Genomic DNA, 20,462 nt, shown 5'->3' on the forward strand with positions numbered 1-20,462 from the left:
AGGATATCCATTGGCTGAGGAGAGCTGGAAAGGCAGACATGGAGTCAGTGTTACCAGGAAAGGGGAAAGCTGATCGGAGAAAAGGAGAGGGATAGTGGTAGATGAGTCATGGTCTGGCAGATTTTGGTCAAGGTGTTCTCCAGGGAAGCCTGTGTCCCTGGAGCTCAGTTACGCTGTAGGGTGCTGTTGCCTTGGATTGGGAGAGGCTCATTATTGCTGCCCTTTTCCAGCCTCATTTGCTTTCTGTATTTAACTGGGGCAACCAGATCCAACTGAGTTTTGAGCCAACTACTTGTTGCATGCCACCACTACCCCTGCAGCTCCATTTCTCCAGAAAAGGGGGAGGGAGAGTGAAGAGACAGGGACACAGGACTAACCTCCTCTTGCAAGTGTCCAATGTCTGTTTCCCAGGGAACTCCACGGAAGATTTCTGTGGGCGGTTCCCAGCCGTTGCGGAATTTGGGGATGTAGGTGGGGATGTTCGTGTCTCGGGGCCACTCGGCTCTAGGACAGAAAGTGGGAATATGAGGTGACATTCACGAAGAATGTGTCTTTCAGGGCATCCCCTGAAAGAAGAAGCAGGAGCATCAGGGAATCCAAGCATCCCGTCTGCGTGGGGAGCCTGGGGAGATGGCAGCTCTGTCCTTACCTGGATCTGGTCCATGTCTCCCCCAGGGAATCCCAGAGGTTTATCTCTTTGGGTGTCAGGTGTCCTCTCAGGAAATGGGTGGTGTCTTTAGAAAGCAGTGGGCTGAGGACAGACGGGGCCAGCTCGGGGCCACCGCAGCTGTTGATGATCTGGGTCACACACAAACCACACAAAGAGGAGAGAACTTGCAGGAAACGGTCAAAATGTCAAACCAGGGACACACAGATGAGCAGGAATCGAAGACAAAGCTGATCCTTGGATCAGCTCAGTCACTGCAAGAAACATCAACCTAAGTCTTTGAAGGAGACTGGACAGTTCAAGGGAACATGAGATTTTTTTGGATTGGAGTCAAAGGAAGAGCTGATCTACAAATGAGCTGTTGTTACAGACGAGTGAAGTGTCAGAAGCTGACACTTCAAAAAATGGAAAGTATCTTGCTATTCCTTTGTGGCTCCTTTTCCAAGTTGGGATTTCTGCTTCCAAGCATTTTCAGTGCAAATACTGAGCCGTATTTGCCTGAAGGTGAGACCAGACAGATTCCCAGTGGGGACTCCAGCTGGCTGCCCCTTTTGTTCACAGTAATGCCTTATTGACCCGGTGGAAGGATTCATATTTGCTGGGATTCCTGTATTTACTTCAAGCTTCAAACCGGATCAGAGGCCAGGAACAACCGGCATCACTTCTGGAAGTTCCTGAGAAAGCTGTGGCCAGGTATGAGCAGTTTTCCAACCCTGTTGCACAATCTATCTACTTGTAAGTGTGAACTAGAAATAAAAGGAGTTCCCAGTGAGACCTGGGAATAAGATTTACCAGTTCCAGCGGCCCGAAGAGGAAATGCAACAACTCTGAAGCACGGGGGTTTTGGATGTGCTTCCTTAGTTTGGCCTGAAAAGAGAACGTAAACACAGTTTAACCCTAACCTGAGTGTGCCTTCTCTTTTCTGTCACATGGGGCGAGTGTTGTGGACTGATGAGAACAGTAAGGGATGGAGGAGTAGGAATCATTCATTTTTATTTTGTGTCCATTTCTAATTCCCAATGAATTTCAGGAGGGGGGGAATACCCTCTCTGTTAAATCAGTGCCTTTAAAGCTAATTTGAACAGACACAGAAGACCTTGGCTTATTTTGAAAGTCCTAGTGAGGAAGGGCCAGGATTGTTGGTGCTTCTGCCTCTTGCAGGGTTGAGAATCCCACTAGTTCCATGGATGAAAACAACAGGATAGGTGTTCTGAGGGTCCCCTGGCAAACTGCTGACAAGGGAAAGTCTCCACCAAGGTCTTGCCTGGGGCACCCGGAGCTGCCCTGGCCACTGAAAGGCTCCAAATCCAGTGGTATTTGAGGTGAGCTGTGGCAGAATGAAGAGCAAACACTTGGGATTGATTTACTGCAAGAACTGGGTTTCAGTAACAGCAATCAGCTGAGCTGTGGTGAGAAACCTCTCCAGTTTGTGCTCCCATTCAGCTCCTTCTCCTGTCCTGGACTCCTGGCGCTGTTGCCATGGGAGACAGGCTCCCCGCTCCTACCGAAATGCAAAGCATTTGAAATGCTGGAGATGAAACATTAATGTGGAGTGGGAAACAACTGCTGGCAGCAGGGTGACCCAATGAACGGGCACTTCCCAGGGACTCGGCAGCCCCATGGTGAGGAACGTGGCAGGACCCCACCACAGTGTCCCAGCTCTGCTGCGTGCTCCACCCTGGGCTCTTGCCAGGAGATCAGCTGCTCCTTCTGATTCTGAGCAGGCACAAATTAGCCATATTTGCTTCTCAAAGAAAAGGCTGGAGCTTGGTATCCTGCTTTAAGGTTGTTTACAGTCTCTTGGTTTTCCTTATTAATAACTGCCCAGGAAGGAGCTTGTAGGATGTGTTCGCTGGACAAGTTTGGTCACAACTGACAGAATTCCTGCTGCAGTGGTGAGGCAGGGACTGAGCCTGGTTCACTGTCCCCAGAGCTCAGGTAGTACAGGACAGTCAGGCCAGTAAAGCCCCTGCTCAGGGCTGGGAACGAGATCCTGGCCAGCTTTCCCTCTCTGCCCCTCTCTGCAGTCCTGCTGGCCTATGTCATGCCCTGGGGCCACTCTGCCGTTGCTCAAATGGCCAAAATCCACTCATCCAGGAGTGGGAAAGGGAGGGAGGGCACAGGAATTCATCTTCGGTGGTGAGGCCTGGAAATTTTCAAGGCAACAAATTGATCTTTGGATAATTACAGCAGAGCAGAGAACACGGTGCCATGGGCTCTGGCAGGGCTGTGCTCAGCTCTTTGTTCTCTCCCAGGTCCAAAAGTGTGACCAGTTCCAGCAGCAGCAGCAGCAGTGACAGCTCAGCCAGCGACTCCTCTGACAGCCAGGACTCCTCTACCTCCTCCGAGGACAGCGACAGTGAGGACAGCTCCTCCTCCTCCTCCCCCTCCTCCTCCTCCAGCAGCTCTTCCTCCTCCTCCGACTTCGACTCGGATCCGAGCTCCTCCAGCAGCAGCAGCAGCAGCAGCAGCAGCAGCTCTGAGGATGAGCCCCCAAAGAAGAAGAAGAAGAAATAGCTGGGGAGCTGCAGGACTGGTGTGGAGTGGGGGACAAGCCCCTCCCAGGGGCTGGAGCACACGGCTGCCAAACATTCAATGGTCAACATTTCTACTGCTCACACTTTCCAAGTGTTTTGCCTAGTTGTTCCTAGGACATGGAAGGTATTAAATGGCTTCCTGAGATGTACTGAGAGAGTATTTTTGTGCTTTATCCTTTTATGGAAGATTTTACTTTTTTAGTTCCAAGAAAAATTAAAAAAAAATCTATCATCAGATTCGTTTCCATGAGCTGAAGTCCAGTAACCTGGATGCTTACATGCTGGAAAGCAAAAGCTTTTTATTGCAGGTTATGTTGTGCATCGTGTGCTGTTCCTCTGTTAATGACAGCTTCACTTCCATTGAGAAAATCCTCTCCAACTGTTAAAAGCAGAAGTTTTTCAGCGCTGCTGTGGAGCTGTGGCATAGTTGAAGCTGAATGCACAACGTGTCCCACACAGAGCCTCCCATCTCATCAGCTGGTGCCAAATGGATTCTGTGCTGCTGAGCTTGTGTTCCAATGGCTTTTCCTGATGCTTCCAGGTCTGTTGGGTGGAGTCGCGGGAGACAAGCACTCAAGGCATGATGTTCAGCAAGTCTCGATTTATTTTTCAAAACTACACTTACTTATAGTACCTTTAATTAGCTCATACATATTGCAAAAGTTGAGCTCCTCATTGGTGGGAGCTATTCCGTGGGATCTGCAAACACGGTGGTCTTATCTTTCTCTTCCATATGGTTTCTGTCTTCTTTCTTATCTGAATGCACATTCTGTTATCTATGCAACTTCTTGCTCAAGGACTCAGTGTCTGCATCTTTTCTAAGCCTCCTGTGTTATCATGACCTTTGCTCTTTAGCCATTCTTCAGAAAGACTCTCAACACTTCCCCTGTTTTCTTTTTGCATGATCATAGTCATATTGACTGACTTCAAAATTAAATTTTTTATACATGACATTATACAGCTAAGCATAAGTAAACCAAGCAAAACAATTATTAGCAACAGCATTAAGGATTTAATCACACTTTTCATCCATCCTTCTAAGCCCATCCACTCTGTAAGTCCTTCTAATCCGAAAAATCCGGAGTCTTTTTTTATTTTTTGGGAGTGTTCAATCAAATTCTTAATTTCGGCGTGGATGGACTTAGAATGATCCTCAAGATCCATACAGCACATTCCTTCAAAGTCTTCACAGCCATGGCCGTGGGCTAAGAGTAGAAAATCTATAGCTGCTCTATTCTGAAGCAGGGCGTGTTGGACTGAACTCAGATCTTCTGCAAGTTCAGACAACACTCGGCTGGTACCGTTTGCCTGTTTAACTACCCAACATGCCAGTTTTTCTAAGTGACGATGGGCTCGTGCCGCAGCTGCACCAGGAACAAAAAGGGAGGTAAAAAGCACTTCTGATTTGCTCCATAGCGTGAGGTCATCCTGACATTCAGGTGTTATAGTTTCTGTTAAAGACCTCTGCCATCGTGTTCGGTGTGTAGCATTAGGATGGTGCTGTGGAAGTGCAAGACTCAGTTGGCCAAAGGTACAGGGCCCACCTACAGGCCTGGATGGAATACCTGACCAGGCACGATTCCCACAAATTAGGAAAAACCCTCTGGGTAACTTTCGAGGGAAAAACGTTCCAGGGGCTGCAAGAGATCGATTTCTCACGGTAATGTTGCACCATTCTAAATCCCACTGTGAAGCATTGCCAATAGGATAAATCAAGGTGGGGTTGGATTCATTCAGTCGACAGCCATTAAGGCTGCCCTCTTGGCATAAATCACGTGAACTATTAATATAAATACAGGCTGTAGCGTTAAGAGAATCAACTAGTTCTATCTCTTGTGGCTCAGGACCCACCGGGAGTTTATCATCCCAGCTATCATACTCTTGTAGGCCAGTGGTAATATTCATTGTGGATTTTAATGGTCTAATAATTTTGAACTGGTTCTGGGTCTCGATTACGAAGTTACGCCATGTATTATCTGTTAGTGGTACTCCAACTAAGCATGTCAAAAATGGGGTACTGGGTGTGGCTAAGGAGGCACAGAATGTTGTGGTGTTCAATTCACGTGCCAAGGAGACCCAGATATTATCTCTAGGGTCAAACACCTTAGGAGGATAGGAAAGGGGGTGACCCATTACTGAGCCTGCGATTAGCAGCACGATGCTTAAACCGCCGGCAAACATGATCCCACTTTCTTGGGTCAACTTGCCACTGAATGGGGACCCCGATATTTGGTTGGCACGAGGATTGCAAAATTACAGAGTAGCTATCGGCTAAGATCTTTTTTGCTAAATGCTGTACTGACCACTCTAATTCTCTTAGCCGCAGATCTTCAAGATTTTCAACTAATTGCAAACTGTCAATGATATTTTTGCCTGAGTTGTACTAATGCTCCTTGAGCCGTCTCACGGTGCCAGTGAAAACTGCAAGACTGACACCAAAACCCTTCTGATAGATGTTGCTGGTGGACCCACCACTGTAAATTACAGCCTCCGCAAAGCAATCTTACCCACGCCTTATGATTATTACAATTACATGCAAAGCAACTAGACTGGCAAAAGCGTAAAAAATGTCTCTGCAAATGTGGGAGGAGATAACCCTCTATCTCCTGTTCAGAGTCCACAAGGAAGGTAATGCAAAACCGCTGCTCAACTTCCTGCAGGATCTGTGATATCTTCCTCTGTACCCTTCTTTTCTTCCTCTGTTGTGGGTTGCTCATCAGTGACAACAGGCTTAGTCCATTTGGCCGGAACCCATAGGGGACCTGTCGGAGTGGACACACATAAGTAACCTCTTCCCCAGTACAAGGTTTTTACAGGATCCTGCCAAAGTCCCGTCTTGGGGTCTTTGTAGCGCACCCAAGGCATGGGCGTCGGGGGTTGAGGATAGGTTCCAAGGTGATGGACTCTGCCTGATGCAGCAGGAGACAACGCTTCCGTGGGCGGGAGGTGAGATCAATAGTGAGTAAGGTCAGAGATCCAGTAGAGCCAGGACTTGGCTGACACCTAGGTGCATCACAAACAGGCGGAATGCTTGAAGCCAGATGTGGTAATGGTACTAGTTGTGCTAACTTTTGTCTTGCCGGGATCTTAACGGGAGGATAATCGGTATGTGCTAAAATAAAAATTTCTTTAGCGGAGTCAGCATCAACAAGACCAGTCTCTACTAGGAGTCCCATTGTAATTGCAGATGAACGACCTACAATAAGTTCTCCCATAGCTTGGCCATTAATATACACAGGTCCGATGACACCAGTGGGAATGCGATGGATTTCTGATGTTAGCAACTCGGTATCTACTGAGGCTGCCAGGTCCAGGCCGAGACTTCCGCTTGTCGCTGGGCGGGGACAGGTAGAGGTGCTGGAGCGGGTACTTGTGTCGTCGCGCGGCCGCTGTTCGCGCTGGGTCGCTAAATTCTTGCGGCTGTACATTCGCAACGAATATGACTGGGTGTCCCACAGCGATAACACTTCATGCGGCCACCTGGAGCTGGGCGGGGACGTGCTGCTGCCGCTTGGAGAGGAGCAAGGGCTGCCATTACCTGATTTTGAGAGCTAATAGCCTGTTCTTTAAGCCCTTCACCTAATTTTGCTAAGGCTTGTGCTAAGAACAGCTGAGAGCCAGTGGGCATGGTAGCAGCCTTTTCTAGGAGCTGCTGGACAGTCCAATCCCCTGGGGTGGAAGTAATGAGGGCACGGGTGGCTTGATTGCCATTTTGTAAAAGGCATTGCTTAAGTAACGGGTCATGCATATGCTCTTGAACCCCAGCTTTTGAGATGGCTTCCATAACTTTGTCAACAAAAGAGCCTAAAGATTCCTCTCTGCCTTGCTTAATGTTCATATACATAGGGATCCCACCCGGGGCTCGGACTTTATCCATAGCTTTCTTAGCAACTGCCATAGCTTCCCGCAATTTAGCAGGGCCTAGTGCAGCCTGAGCCTCAACCCTCATATGTTGACCTTGTCCTAGAAGTTCATCTACAGTGATATCTGCTAACGGATCTCCCTGGGGTCTAGCGAGATCTGCACTAACAGCTGCCTCCTCCCTCCAGCGAGCCTCAAAAAGCAGTCGCTGATGCGGGGTATACATGAGCTTAGTAATGCCTTTAATGTCAGCAGGAAGAAGGGTAAAAGCGTTAAAAATATAATCAAGCATCTGTTTAACTGGTTCACTGGTGACACCGTAATTCCCCACCGTTGCTCGTAGCTGAGCTAACAGCTTCTAGTCGAGGTTAGTAACTTGCGCAATATTGCCTCCCTGTGGATTAGGAACAAACAGAACAGGGAAAGCCAAGCTTTCCTGGGCAGCCGCTAGCATCTCTGCATCGCCCTTATGCAAACCGTCACGAGCGAGAGCTGCCCACAGCTCTCTATGACCCTTGGCCATGGCCTCCGCGAGGTCAGAATCAGCCCCAGGGACAGGCTCATGGCTTAGGAAAGGGTTTTGCGAACGAGAGCGATCCGGAGGAACAGACGGCTGCGGCGGCGGCGGCTGCTGCGGCTGCCGCGGCTGCTGCGAGGGGGACGGGGGCGGGGACTGCAGGGGAGGATCAGGGGGCGCAGAGGGTGAGTGTGAAGCCGGGCCGGAGGCAAATGCCTCAGGCGGAACCTCGACTGTAGCAAAGGTGGGGGGGTTAGGGGCAGCGGAGTAAAGGGAAGCAGCAGAATCATAATTACGGTTTTTATCATGGACTGCCTTAATTTTTTTCTGCTGCCCTTTACTCTGCTTGTACCATTAAAAGTTCATTATAAACAACTCTCCATAGTTTAGCTATCTTTTTAGCTGGCTTATCGTCATCTAAGACAAGATCCCAAAGTTTATCACTATACGCGCACCACTGACTTAATTCATGAATGGAGTGGGGGTCAGTGAAAAAACCGTAAGAGCGCGCATGCGTTAAAAGAGCGGGGAGGTCTTTATCAAGATCAATCCCTTTAAAATTACGCTTAAGCAAAAAAGCCTTGAAAAGTTCCTGTGCTGCTTGCCTTTCCATACTTACGTCGGTACCTTTGCTAGCCCCTCCAGGCTTCGGCAGCACGTATCGGCGAGCCCGCCTGTGCGGTCGCTCGGGCGCGGAGGAAATCGTTGCAGTATACGAGACCTCTTTCGCCGTCCGTCTAGCTGCGGGACCCGACCCCAACGCAACTCCCCCATCGCATAAGGCTAGGGCAACTTCTCCTGTTCGGGTGCCAGATGTTGGGTGGAGTCGCGGGAGACAAGCACTCAAGGCATGATGTTCAGCAAGTCTCGATTTATTTTTCAAAACTACACTTACTTATAGTACCTTTAATTAGCTCATACATATTGCAAAAGTTGAGCTCCTCATTGGTGGGAGCTATTCCGTGGGATCTGCAAACACGGTGGTCTTATCTTTCTCTTCCATATGGTTTCTGTCTTCTTTCTTATCTGAATGCACATTCTGTTATCTATGCAACTTCTTGCTCAAGGACTCAGTGTCTGCATCTTTTCTAAGCCTCCTGTGTTATCATGACCTTTGCTCTTTAGCCATTCTTCAGAAAGACTCTCAACACAGGTCCAGTCTTAAGTGCACCATCCAGCTGAGCTGTGTTGGTTTGTTACTGATCAATGGAGTGCTTGTCCTGCCCGCAGGCTCTGGGCTTTTCACTCCCCTGTGGCCTTGGCTCGTGCGTTGGAAGTGTTTGCTGAGACACAGAGTGTTGGTGGTGGGAAGCAGCAGCTCAGTGACTTGGGGCTGCTGCTGCTTTAGGAGTTTCATCTTTGTGCCTTTTTTTTGTCAATTCGGTGTGCCCCAGTGAGACAAGGGCTGCAGTGGGTGTTCTGCAGAGCTCCAGCTCAATATTGCCACGCAGCAAAAGCAGAGAAATAATAACAGCCACAACTGGGCACTGTTCTCACTGGATGCTCAGTAAAAAAGAGACTCCTTGAAATAAAGGGCTCAAAGGAAAGTGTTTCCCTTTGCATGTGTGAAATGCAGGATTGCCGAGTGACAGTCTGCAGAAATTTCAGTCATTCTTTGTTTGTGGGAACTGCCCTGGAGAAGGAAGTGAATGCAAAAGCCCCACAAGCCCTACAAAAGCAGATGCAGACAGGCTGCAGAGCAGGGATTGCTGGATGCAGAGTGGGAACTCGTTGTTCTTCTGGTGCATTGAAGCAGTTGCCATTAGGATTTTATTTGGTGATGCAGTCTCCTGAATTTCTTCTTGTCGGAGTGCCCTTTGTGGGGAGGGGGCATCAATTGTGGAAGAATTCTCAAGTATCTTGGTTTAGGTAGAATACAGTAACTAAAGTATTTTTAATAATTTTTATGGAAAAAGTAGTGCATAGACTTCCTTTGGAATAAACTGTACTTCTTTAAATGTTTGTGCGTGTGTGTCTGTGAGCACTCCTGTGTTTTACAGAACACGGTGCAGACTGTAAATAAAACTACCAGAAAGGTGTTGAAGTCTTGTGGACTGAATGTACCATTTAATGGGAAAGGGAATAAATTATTAAGCAGCAGTTGCTAAGTGGATGCTTCCTGCAAATATCTGAAATCTTTGTGGTGTTTGTGTGCAGGTTTCAGCTGGAGTTGCCCTGGCATTGCCTCCCAGAGGGGCAGGATTGCTCCTCAGGAAGTTCTCCAGCCAGAAGTCCCTCTGGATCCAGATTATTTTTTTTAAAAAGTTTAGTTTGTCTTGGCTTTTTCTTTTTTTCCTGCCCTTTCTGGTTTGTCTCTCCCTGTTCTTCTTTTACAGAGGAACCCCTCCCCAGCCTGGCCAGAGCCGCAGCCTCCTTCATGTGCCGCTGCCTCACTCGCTGCTGCTGGTGCTGGCTCAGGAATGTGCTCAAAGCCCGGCTAAGCAGGAATTGTTCCGGGCCTGCTCTGTTGAATCGCTGCCGCCGCGAGCAAAGCTGCCCCTGCTCCTTGAGGGGAGCGCTCGCTGCAGCCCGGCAGGAAAAGAGCCCAGGAAAAGCCGCGCCCTTTGCAGGAGAAGCGCTGGGAGCAGAGGGGAGAGCGGGAAAAGGCAGCGAGAGCAGCTGGGCGGACGGGGCGGCATCAGCGCTGATCCCTCCGCCGGCAGGAGCGCATCACAAATAGTCCCTCCGGCGGATCACTCCGCGGGCGGGCGCCATCACCGCTAATACAAGTATTTATAAATTCAAAAGAACTCATTAACACAGAAGAAAGCAAGTATGCTTCATGCTGGGTGGGAAACACAGGGTCTAAGGGATAAGAATTTTAAAGTTGTTTATTTTATATATATTTTTTTTTTTTATTTTATGAGAGAACTACATATCCCATGGCACCCACAGAGTTCAGGACGGATAGAGAGGATGAAACAAACTTTAAAGAGAACCTTAACTGAATTAATAATTGAAACTCAAATGTCACGGGGTATGTAGTTCTCTCATAAAATTAAAAAAAATTAATATAAAATAAACAACTTTAAAATTCTTATTTTATTATTATTCCATGTTCTTCTCCCCCTCCTGGATGAGGAATAGGGGTCGGTATTTGCGGCTGTGCACTGTAAGGAAATAAACGAGGAGTGGCTGAACCTGCCATCGCAGGTGGCTGTGATCTGGCCACTGGAGGAGAGGGTGCAGTGGATCTGGGTAGGGTACTGCCAGCATGCGGGATGGGTGAGGGGTGGGGACCCAGTGCTGCAACCTCTGGAGGCAGATAATCTGCACGTTCTCTGAGTCGGAAATAAAGGTGACGAACAAAGTCATCCGAAAGCTGAAAGCGACGGTGGAAAAATGAGGGATCAGATGCCTGTTGTGGATTTCGAAGCTGTGAAGAAGGCATATGAGAAGTTGGAGTTGTATTGGTTGTTGTAAAAAAAGGAGATGAAGCTTGGGAAGATAGAGGAATGCTTTCTGAAGCTGTGCTGGTCACTATATGCTTCTCACTGAAGTGTTGAGCAGGCATTTGAGGATGAAAAAGTCCCATAAAATCAGCTGAATGTCCCTGAGAAGTTCGAGAAGAATGTGCATGAAATGGAATGTCTCGATGCGAGACGTCACTATTAATAACACGTGCTTGGTCCTGTTGTGATGGAAGAGGTGTCCACATATAGTTGAGAAAGTCCTCTTTCTGTTCTGGAGATAAAATCGTATTTGTTTCGCTGAAATGGCACGGGAAACATGGTTCAGCATCGTGTGATTGTTGTGATAATCCTCTGAGTGGTGTTATCAGAGTGATGATAGGGGGTACATGCCGTGGTGACACGGCAGCTGTTGAAATGTCTCTGCTGTGTGTCCACGGCTGTGGCTGCGGTGCAGACGGGGGCTGTGTGGACACAGAGCTGGTAGGAGGTGTAGCTGCCGAAAGCTCCTAGGATGGAACTGCAGTAGCCGAACGAATTGCACTGCTGGCTGGAGGTGCTGTGCTTATCGGTCGTATCGGCGTGGCAGCTGAAGCGTCCGTGTGTGGCTGGAGGTGCCGGGCGGGCGGCCGGGACCGTGGGCGGGACCGGGCTGGCCTGGGAAGCGCTGGTGCCGGGCAGCGGGGCCGGGGCGGGGCTGGAAGCGGGGCCGGGGCTGGGCTGGCAGCGGGGCCGGGGCTGGGCTGGAAGCGGGGGCGGGGCTGGGCTGGAAGCGGGGCCGGGGCTGGGTTGGCAGCGGGGCCGGGGCTGGGCTGGCAGCGGGGCCGGGGCTGGGCTGGCAGCGGGGCCGGGGCGGGGCTGGAAGCGGGGCCGGGGCTGGGCTGGCAGCGGGGGCGGGGCTGGAAGCGGGGCCGGGGCTGGGCTGGAAGCGGGGCCGGGGCTGGGCTGGCAGCGGGGCCGGGGCTGGGCTGGAAGCGGGGGCGGGGCTGGCAGCGGGGCCGGGGCTGGGCTGGCAGCGGGGCCGGGGCTGGGCTGGCAGCGGGGCCGGGGCCGGGGCTGGGCTGGCAGCGGGGCCGGGGCTGGGCTGGCAGCGGGGCCGGGGCTGGGCTGGCAGCGGGGCGGGGCTGGGCTGACAGCGGGGCCGGGGCTGGGCTGGCAGCGGGGCCGGGGCTGGGCTGGCAGCGGGGGCGGGGCTGGCAGCGGGGCCGGGGCTGGGCTGGCAGCGGGGCCGGGGCTGGGCTGGCAGCGGGGCCGGGGCTGACGTCCCGGGCAGGGCCGGGGCCGGGCCAGGAGCGGCTCGAGCCGCGAGCGGCGTTGCCGGGGTAACCGGCACTGAGGAGGGGCGGCCGATGCCGCGCCGCGCAGGCGTGGAAGCGAGGGCTCCCGAAGGCGGAAGTAAGGCCGGGATGGAAGCGGCGGGAGTGATGACGTCAGCAGCAGGCGCCGCCGTTCAAACGCGGAAGCGGCCGCGAACCCGGGCCGCGTGGGGATAGCGGGAGGGCCCGATGGAAGCTCCGGGACCGCCCCTGGCCGCGCGCATGGCTCATCTGATGGGAGGACCCCAGGCTCGGGAGGTAGGGACCTGCCTCTGCCTTGCGCCGTAACAGATGGATCGGGCGAGATGGAAACCGAGAAATATTCTCGGCACTCTCGGTTCCTACACTCAGGTGTATTCCTGGTTCCTGACATTCCTTTAAAACTACCGAATTCTTCTCTCAGGTCCCTGGCAAATGGGGCTTTGCAGCCTGGGGGAGTTATTGCAGAACGGGCTCTAGTGAAGCGCTCTGTAGGAGTGGTTGTGCACCTGAGCGGTCATTAATTGTCTCCTCTAATGAGGGAAACGTGATTAAACTCCCGGTGCTGTGCTGCTGTTGTGTGTCGGCCTCGAGGTGTGAGACAGTCCCTGTGTCACACTGGAGTTGCTTAGTGGCTGGACTGGGACTGGGACAGGTCTTGTTGGTCAGGAACAAAAGGGAAAATTTATCTTTTGGCTTGCTTAATATCTTGGCTTTATTAATGTATCAATGTCAATTGTTGTCATTTGCTGCCTCCTGCACAGTGTGTTTGCAGCTCTGTGTGAGAGCAGACTCTCCCCTGTTGGGGAGTGAGACAATCCTGGAATATCCTGAGCTGGAAGGGACCCACAGGGATCACCCAGTCCCACCCCCGTCCCTGCCCAGACCCCCCAACAGCCCCAGCCTGGGCATCCCTGGCAGCGCTGTCCAAACGCTCCTGGAGCTCTGGCAGCCTCGGGGCCGTGCCCATTCCCTGGGGAGCCTGGGCAGTGCCCAGCAGCCTCTGGGGGAAGAACCTTTCCCTGATCTCAGCCTGAGCCTGCCCTGGCCCAGCTCCAGCTGCTCCCTGGGTCCTGTCTGTGTCCCAGGGAGCGGAGATCAGAGCTGTAGCCCCCGATGTGTTCTGACCTCACACTTCTCTACCAGAACAAACCCAGTGCCCTCAGCAGCTCTTTCATGGTCCTTCCACACCCTTCCCCATCCCCATGTCCCTTCTTTGGATGCTGTCAGCTTTGTATCTTTTGTATACTGTGGCGCCCAAAAGTGCCCCCAGGACTCCAGTACAGTTTAACAGCAAGGAAAGAAAACAGTAGATTTCAACTTTGATCTCAAAAGCTGTCTCAGGCCCCTGATACTGCCTCAAAATGTCTTTGCAGTTCTTGCTTTATGACTTGTGTCAAACACGGAGAGAGTGAGACTGAGCCCCTGGGGTCAGGTTCTGTGTGAGAAGCCACACAGCAAGCCAGAAATCTTTGCTCCAGATCACCAGAAATTTACAGTATTGAGGGCGGAAATACTGAGAGTTGAGTCTTGGGAGCTGAGCCAGGAAAGCAGCACCTCTGCCATGGGCAGATTTGGCACGTGGAGAGAGCTCGAGCAGCTTGCAAGAGGTCCCAGCAATGTGTGTGTGGAGCTGGGAGGAGCATGAGTTGCAGTGTCGTGTTTGGAGTCCCCCTGGGTGAGGATGTAGGAATAGACTGGAGTTTTTGGTGACTGAGGTTTCTTTTCTGTGGCAATAATTGTTCTTGGCCACATCATTTTGGTTTGTTACTCGCCTGTGGTTTGTTCTACAGGCCTGTTTCCTTTCTCTCCTACTATGGTGTCTCAGTTATCTTCAGCAGAGGCTCAGCAATAACTAAACTTGAGCTTAGATACTTAAACTTCAGTTCAGAGTAGATACGCAGAAGAAATCTTTCCGTGTGAGGGTGGGCAGGCCCTGGCACAGGGTGCCCAGAGCAGCTGTGGCTGCCCCGGGATCCCTGGCAGTGTCCAAGGCCAGGCTGGACACTGGGGCTTGGAGCAGCCTGGGACAGTGGAAGGTGTCCCTGCCCTTGGCAGGGGTGGCACTGGATGGGCTTTAAGGTCCCTTCCCACCAAGGCCTCGTCTTCCTTTGCCTTCAGTGTCTGCCTCAGAGTTTGTACCCAAACCAAAGTGAGGTTGGTGTCACCTTCTCTAAACTGGGAGAACAGATCACTCCAAGCTGTGGGGAGATGGAGAGGCTGTAGGATGGAGAGGGTGCAGCCCTGCAGACGCCGAGCTGTGGGGTTGCTGCTTTCAACAGCCTCGTTGTTGCTGCGGACACAGCTCAAGGTGGGTCTGAGAGAGACAAACTCTGCTTTTGGGGGTTTGTGTTGATGAGGAGGGGAGGGGAGGTCGCTGCTCTGCTTCTTGTAACTGCTGTGGCAGAGCCAGGAGCCCAAGGCAGGACAAGGGCAAAGCAAACCTCTCCGAGCTCTTGGGTTCTCTTCATTCCCAGATATTCTGATTCCTGCCCAAGTCCAAGTTCTTTGTGCTGTGCAGGATGCAAGTTTAATCAGGTTTTAGTGCTGGTTTAGCTGAGTGTTTCTAGGGCTTGAGGATGAAGCCAAATGCTCTGCACTGAAAAAGTGATGGATGTTCAGCACGAGATTCTCTTCAGGAACTGGCACGAAAAGTGGTTGCTGAAGCTGAGGGAGGAGCAATTCACAGCTTGGCTGGAAGAGGGAGAAGTGCTCACTGCTGGTCTGTCACTTCATCCTCATGAGTGAGTCTGGGAGCTCCCGAGATCGGCCAGGCTGCAATTTCAGATAGTTTAGATGGGCTGGCCTTGAAAAAATCATATTTTGGTGCCTGGAGCAAAAGCTGAAGGTGGCAGGAAGTGGCAGCAGTGGCAGGGAACTGAAGTGACACCACCCTGAGCTCAGAACTAATTTTGGTTGTGACCTTGAGCAGTCCCTGGGCCACACCAGAGCTTTTTGTGTCACCTGCTTTGGGAGGTTCTTCCTTGCCCGTGGAGAAGTTGGGTCTGGCACAGGTCTGCTGTGGAGCACCTGTGCCACCACCTTTAAAGAGCCACCCTGGAGGTGTCAGTGAGCCCCTCAGTGCCTGCCCAGCCTAGAGCAGGGCTGGGAGGGCAGGGGGCTCAGGGAGTGCTCATTCCTGGTGGTGTTGGAGCTCTGAGCCCAGCCCTGAGCTGGGTTTGTGGCTCTGAGGGCACGGGGAGTGTCCGGAGCAGGCCTGGCCTGGGCAGAGTAGGAACTCCTGGAGTAACTCCTGAGTAAGCCACACCTTCCACGCGAGAGGGAGGCACTCCCAGAGTCAGGCGCTGTCTCCTCAGAGGTGCTTTGGGGTTTAATTCTGTTCTCACAGTGACTCCTCTCACCTGGGAACCCCGTGGTTACCTACAGAGGATCTGAGGCCTTAGGGATGTAAATATGGACAGGAGGGGTTGGAATCTGCCTATCAGGGAATCTTCCCCTTGCCCAGAGGAGAGTGTGCAGAACTATTCTGTGTGATGATAATGTTTTCATACTTTAGGTGTGAAAATAAAAAATGGGAGAAATCTCGTTTTTCTGGCAGCACGCAAAGAACTTTCTTCTGTGTCACCGCTAAAACTCTGTGAGGGGATGAATACCTGGGAATCTGAAAGAGACATAGCTGGAAAGCATCAATATGAATGGATTTTTCTGCTTCTTTTTGCACTTGAAAGAAAGGTGAAAGTTACAGGCTGAGTCAAGCTTTTACCCTTTATTTCAATCAATTCAGTTATTGCTAAATATGGCTACACACAGGTAGCCCAGGTGACAGAGCTGCCTCCAGCTGCTCCTTGGCCCCAGTGTCCCACGCGGGATGCTTGAGTTATCCACTGAGAGCCCCCTTGAGACTGGAGCACAGGTAAATCTGCCTGTCTGAAGGGCAGGATTGTGTCCTAAGTCCCTCCTCATTCCTTCCTTTCCTCAGGCCCCACCATTGTGGCTTGGGTGGCAGTGGCACATTGGAAAGGCCTGGGGGTGCCAGCTGGGGTGAGAGCTCGGGGTGCCAGCCCAGGCTCCACCAGCACTTGGCCCACACTGGGGCACAAATTGAGAGATGAACTCTTGGAAGCTTGTCCTGAGGAGGATGAGTGGTACCTGCTGGCGAAATTCGGTGCTTTTGCAGAGCTGTGATAAACCCCAAAGTCTTAGACTGCCAACCTACAGCCTCTGCACCGTCACATTCCCCAGTTGCATTTTGTATTGGAATTTTACCTGCTCCCACCTGCGTCCTCCTGCTGGCAGTGCCAGCAGCCCACGTGCTGCCTCTCCTGAGAGCAAGTTCCTGCCTGTTTCCTCTCCCAGCCCCAGCTCTTGCTTCCCTCTGGCAGAGGCAGCTTTAGGTGCAATATCCTGATGTTTCTGCGAGTGGGTTTTGGAATAAACCTACACACGGGATGTTCATGGGTTGCTGCTATGGATTCTGTGAAAGGTGATCAGGAAAAGCAAGTTCAGAGTTACTCAGGGGATTCTCTGATTCCTGCCCATCTCACGGAGCTGCTCAGGGTGAAACTACTACTCCCATGCTTTTTATTTTGCTCCTCTTAGTGCTGGTTTTTCCCCAGGTAAGTCAGTGCTGGAGCAGCCCTTGTGGGTTTATCTGTGATGAGCAGTGGTTGTGTCTGCACACGGAGATAGCAGATTCCAGCTGTAGTGTGCAAACGTCGGTGCTTTGTGCCTTAGTGCACAGCCACATTTGTCAGCTGACAGGGCTGATGCGATGAGAAAACCTCGCACTCTCCAATAACCTGAGCACAGGCACTTCCTGCGTTGTTACATTTAACCAAAGCTCTGATAAAAAATACTACATTAATTTTTCTAATGGAGACCAGATTCCGCATTATCATCATTTACGTTTTTGGATAGTCTTTGATTGACTCTGGTGGGAAGGGAGGTGAATCAGTATCTTGTACTTTAGGGAAAGATCTAGGGGAGAATTGAATTGTACTTCCTTGGAATTCACATCACCCGCCCTTAGTCGGAGATGTTGATCTTGAGAACAACAAGCAGAGAACAGCCCAGGAAGGGCTGAACGTGACAAAACAGTGCAGAGCATACAGAAATCCTCTTTGCTGTGTTCATCATTCTGTCTTCATCTTGGATTGTTTCCACCCTTCTCCTCCACCTGGAAGTCACAAGCATCCTGCAGTGGCAGGTACTCTGGGTTCTTCTGCCAGGAGTAGTCTAAGAACAGCTTTTGCTGGGAGCAGCTCTGACCTTGCTGAAATCACTGCTGAAACCTCCCCTGACTCTTGCAGTGCCAGAATTTCAGGGTGCCAGTGGTGAGGCAGGGACTGAGCCTGGTTCATTGTCCCCAGAGCTCAGGTAGTACAGGACAGTCAGGCCAGTAAAGCCCCTGCTCAGGGCTGGGAACGAGATCCTGGCCGGCTTTCCCTCTCTGCCCCTCTCTGCAGTCCTGCTGGGCTATGTCATGCTACTATGTTACAGCATTGTTCCATGTCTTTTTTTTTTTTTTGGAAGTAATGCCGGATATTGGCAGTCAGGGGCGATGGAGCGAGGTGAGCAGTGACCGGTGGACAGAATGAGTTGTTACGGCCTCGGTCTCAATTTTTGGAGCAGCTCTAAGCATCCGTTGTTGTTTGTGTGTTTTAGGTGGTCCACTTGCAGGATGTCCTGGCCCTGGATGCTGGAGGGTGCAAGCCTAAGGTATAGGTGTGGTGTACTTCAGTCGGAGCAGGGAGGCTGTGGTTTCACAGTCTCTCAGCATGTTTTGTGTGTTTTTGCTTTGCTTCTCTGCAGGTGCTGCTGCCGCCCTGGGCGTGCCAAGGGCCAGAGGCGAGCAGGTGAGTTGGCATTTAGGTGGGGTGGCTGATAGGCCAGCGGTCTATGGCAGCGTGCTGAGCGTGTCCCTTTTCATTGTGCAGGTTTGTCCTGGCCACCTCCAGAGTCAGATCAGGATTTGAGGTGAGCCGGGGCAGTGGTGTGGAGTAGCCCGGGGATGCTCTTCTGGAGGGCAACAGTGACGTTTTCTGTTTTGTTGTCTTAGGTACCGTGAGCAGGTGTGGAGCTGAAGTTTGGAGAGAGCAGGTAAGCGCTGAGCCTCGGCAGTTTCGAGGGAGGGGGCCTTGCGGAAGGGGTCTCTTTTGGCGTGTGTTGTCAGAGGCTGAATTTTCTCCTTGTTCTCCATCTTTCGCAGCTGCCAAAGCGGACCGTGGGGAACGTGTTGACATCTGAGGTGCTGATGCATTTTTTCTGCCAAGGATGGATTTTGTCCGTTTGTCTTCAGAAAGCTAAGTGTTGGGAGCGGTGGTTGGGAGAAGGGAAAGGCCTTTGGAGTTCCAGGAGGCAATTGGAAGTTAGCTTAGAGGAGAGGGCTGTTGTGGGAGGGTCCCTTGGAAGTAAAGGGAGAGGGTTTCTCCTCAGCATCACCCGAGCCTTTGCTGGGCAGGGCAGTTCCCACCCATCTCTGTCATCGGCCTTTGAGTCTCGCCGTCATCGTGGATCTTTTTGCCCGAGGAGCTCGCCTTCGGGTCTGGCACGATCGCCACGGTCTCCATTTCACCTACTCGCTGGCGTAGCCGCCCGCGGGCATCTTGGCCACTTGCTGGTTGGTCACGTTTTGCAACGTCACTTCAGCCTTTGGTGGCAGAGTCCTTCCCTAGGGATCCCTTTGTATCACCTGGCAGTCATTGCCTCCTTCTCTAGGCCTGCTGAGCTTCTCAAGCATCCTCTGAGCTGCTTTGGCACTGGCTTCTTGGAAGGAGTTACGTTTCACTGCCGCGTGCTGTTGCCATAGAGCCTTCTTTCCTTCGGCATCGCCAGCTTCTGGCTCATCTTGCTCTAGGAATCTTGTGCCCGTTGCTGGGCAGGTTCAGCTCGTGTCTGTGTTCTGTCATTTGTGTCTGTGTTCTGTCATTTGTGTCCATCCTCTCCTGTGTCACAGGGCTTTGTTACGTCTCGGTGCTTTATCGGCCTCGTTCTGGGCCGTAGCGGCAGCGGGGGTCTCTGCTCGCGTCCTTTCCCGGATCAGGCTCATTCCGGCATCTTTACAGTTTTGCTTTTGGAGAGCAGAAGGAGTACACAAGATGTTCTCATCCATCTTCCTTCTCACTTTTGGTAGTATCTTTTTTTCATGGGCCATGGACTTCTCTGGACCCTCCTCACTGTGGTAGTTCCATAGGTTCCATTGCCTCCAAGCATATCGGGTCTAGAATTTATCTTCTGGAGAGTTATCTCAAGTCCTCGTGTCATCTTTGCTTCTATTTGGTGTGCTTACACTTGGAGCTGCCCTGCCCTGGCACGTAGAGTCGTGGCTGGGTTGAACAGTTGTAAAACTTTGTGGTTCATCTCTTGTTTGTGGGGTTTTGTGTAGAAAACTTACGGGCCTGGTGTATGGGGATAACTCCGAGCTGTCAGCTACTTGTAGACTGCCTCATGTTGTCTTGCAGGTCCCCAAGGCCGATTCCGATCCCTGCAGCCACCGATGCTACCGCTTTTCCCAGAATCTGCCCTTCCACGTCATGGAGCAGCAGTTGGAAGATGCGTTGAAGCGTCTTCATCAGTGGAGTGTTGTGAGTAAGGGCTGCAGTCAGTGTGTAAGCTGAAGAAGGGGTATCTGTCTGTGAGAGTGTGTGTCTGTCTGTGTCTGTGTGTGTCAGTCTGTGAGAGCGTGTGTGTTGACTGGTTCTAACCTTGTGTGTGTGATTTTTGCCTTTCAGTTTTTTCAACTGATTTTTAACTTTATAATAAGAAAACAGCCAGCTGTGAGGTTTTTTTTCTCCCCCATCTGGGTTTTGTTTTTCCTTGGTCCCGTCCTGTCTGTGAGGCGATGTTCATCACCAAGGTTTGGGTGCAGCTAAACAAAGAGCCTCCCTAACAGGGTGGAGAGTACACAGTGGAGGTTAGGAATACAGGGAAAAGGTGCACCAGCCCTTACACCACCCCTAACAGCACCATTTTCCCCCCACCAGCAGCACAATGCAGCAACCCTGGAACCCTCAGTGCAGCACAGCTCAGTAAGCCTGGTGCTGGGATAACCCTGGAACCCTCAGAGGAGGCCAAGCCCCACACCAAAAAGGTGGGGATGACATCTGCAGGCTGGAGAGTGACAGGTACGAGTTGGGGGCTGGGGCGTGTAGAGCAGGAGTGAGGGGTTCCAGGCAGCAAGAGCAGTGCGGGGTATAAAGTAGAGGGGGTTAAAGG

This window comes from Coloeus monedula (genome assembly GCF_965178545.1).
Source record: "Coloeus monedula genome assembly, contig: HAP1_SCAFFOLD_81, whole genome shotgun sequence".
Classification (NCBI taxonomy): Eukaryota; Metazoa; Chordata; class Aves; order Passeriformes; family Corvidae; genus Coloeus; species Coloeus monedula.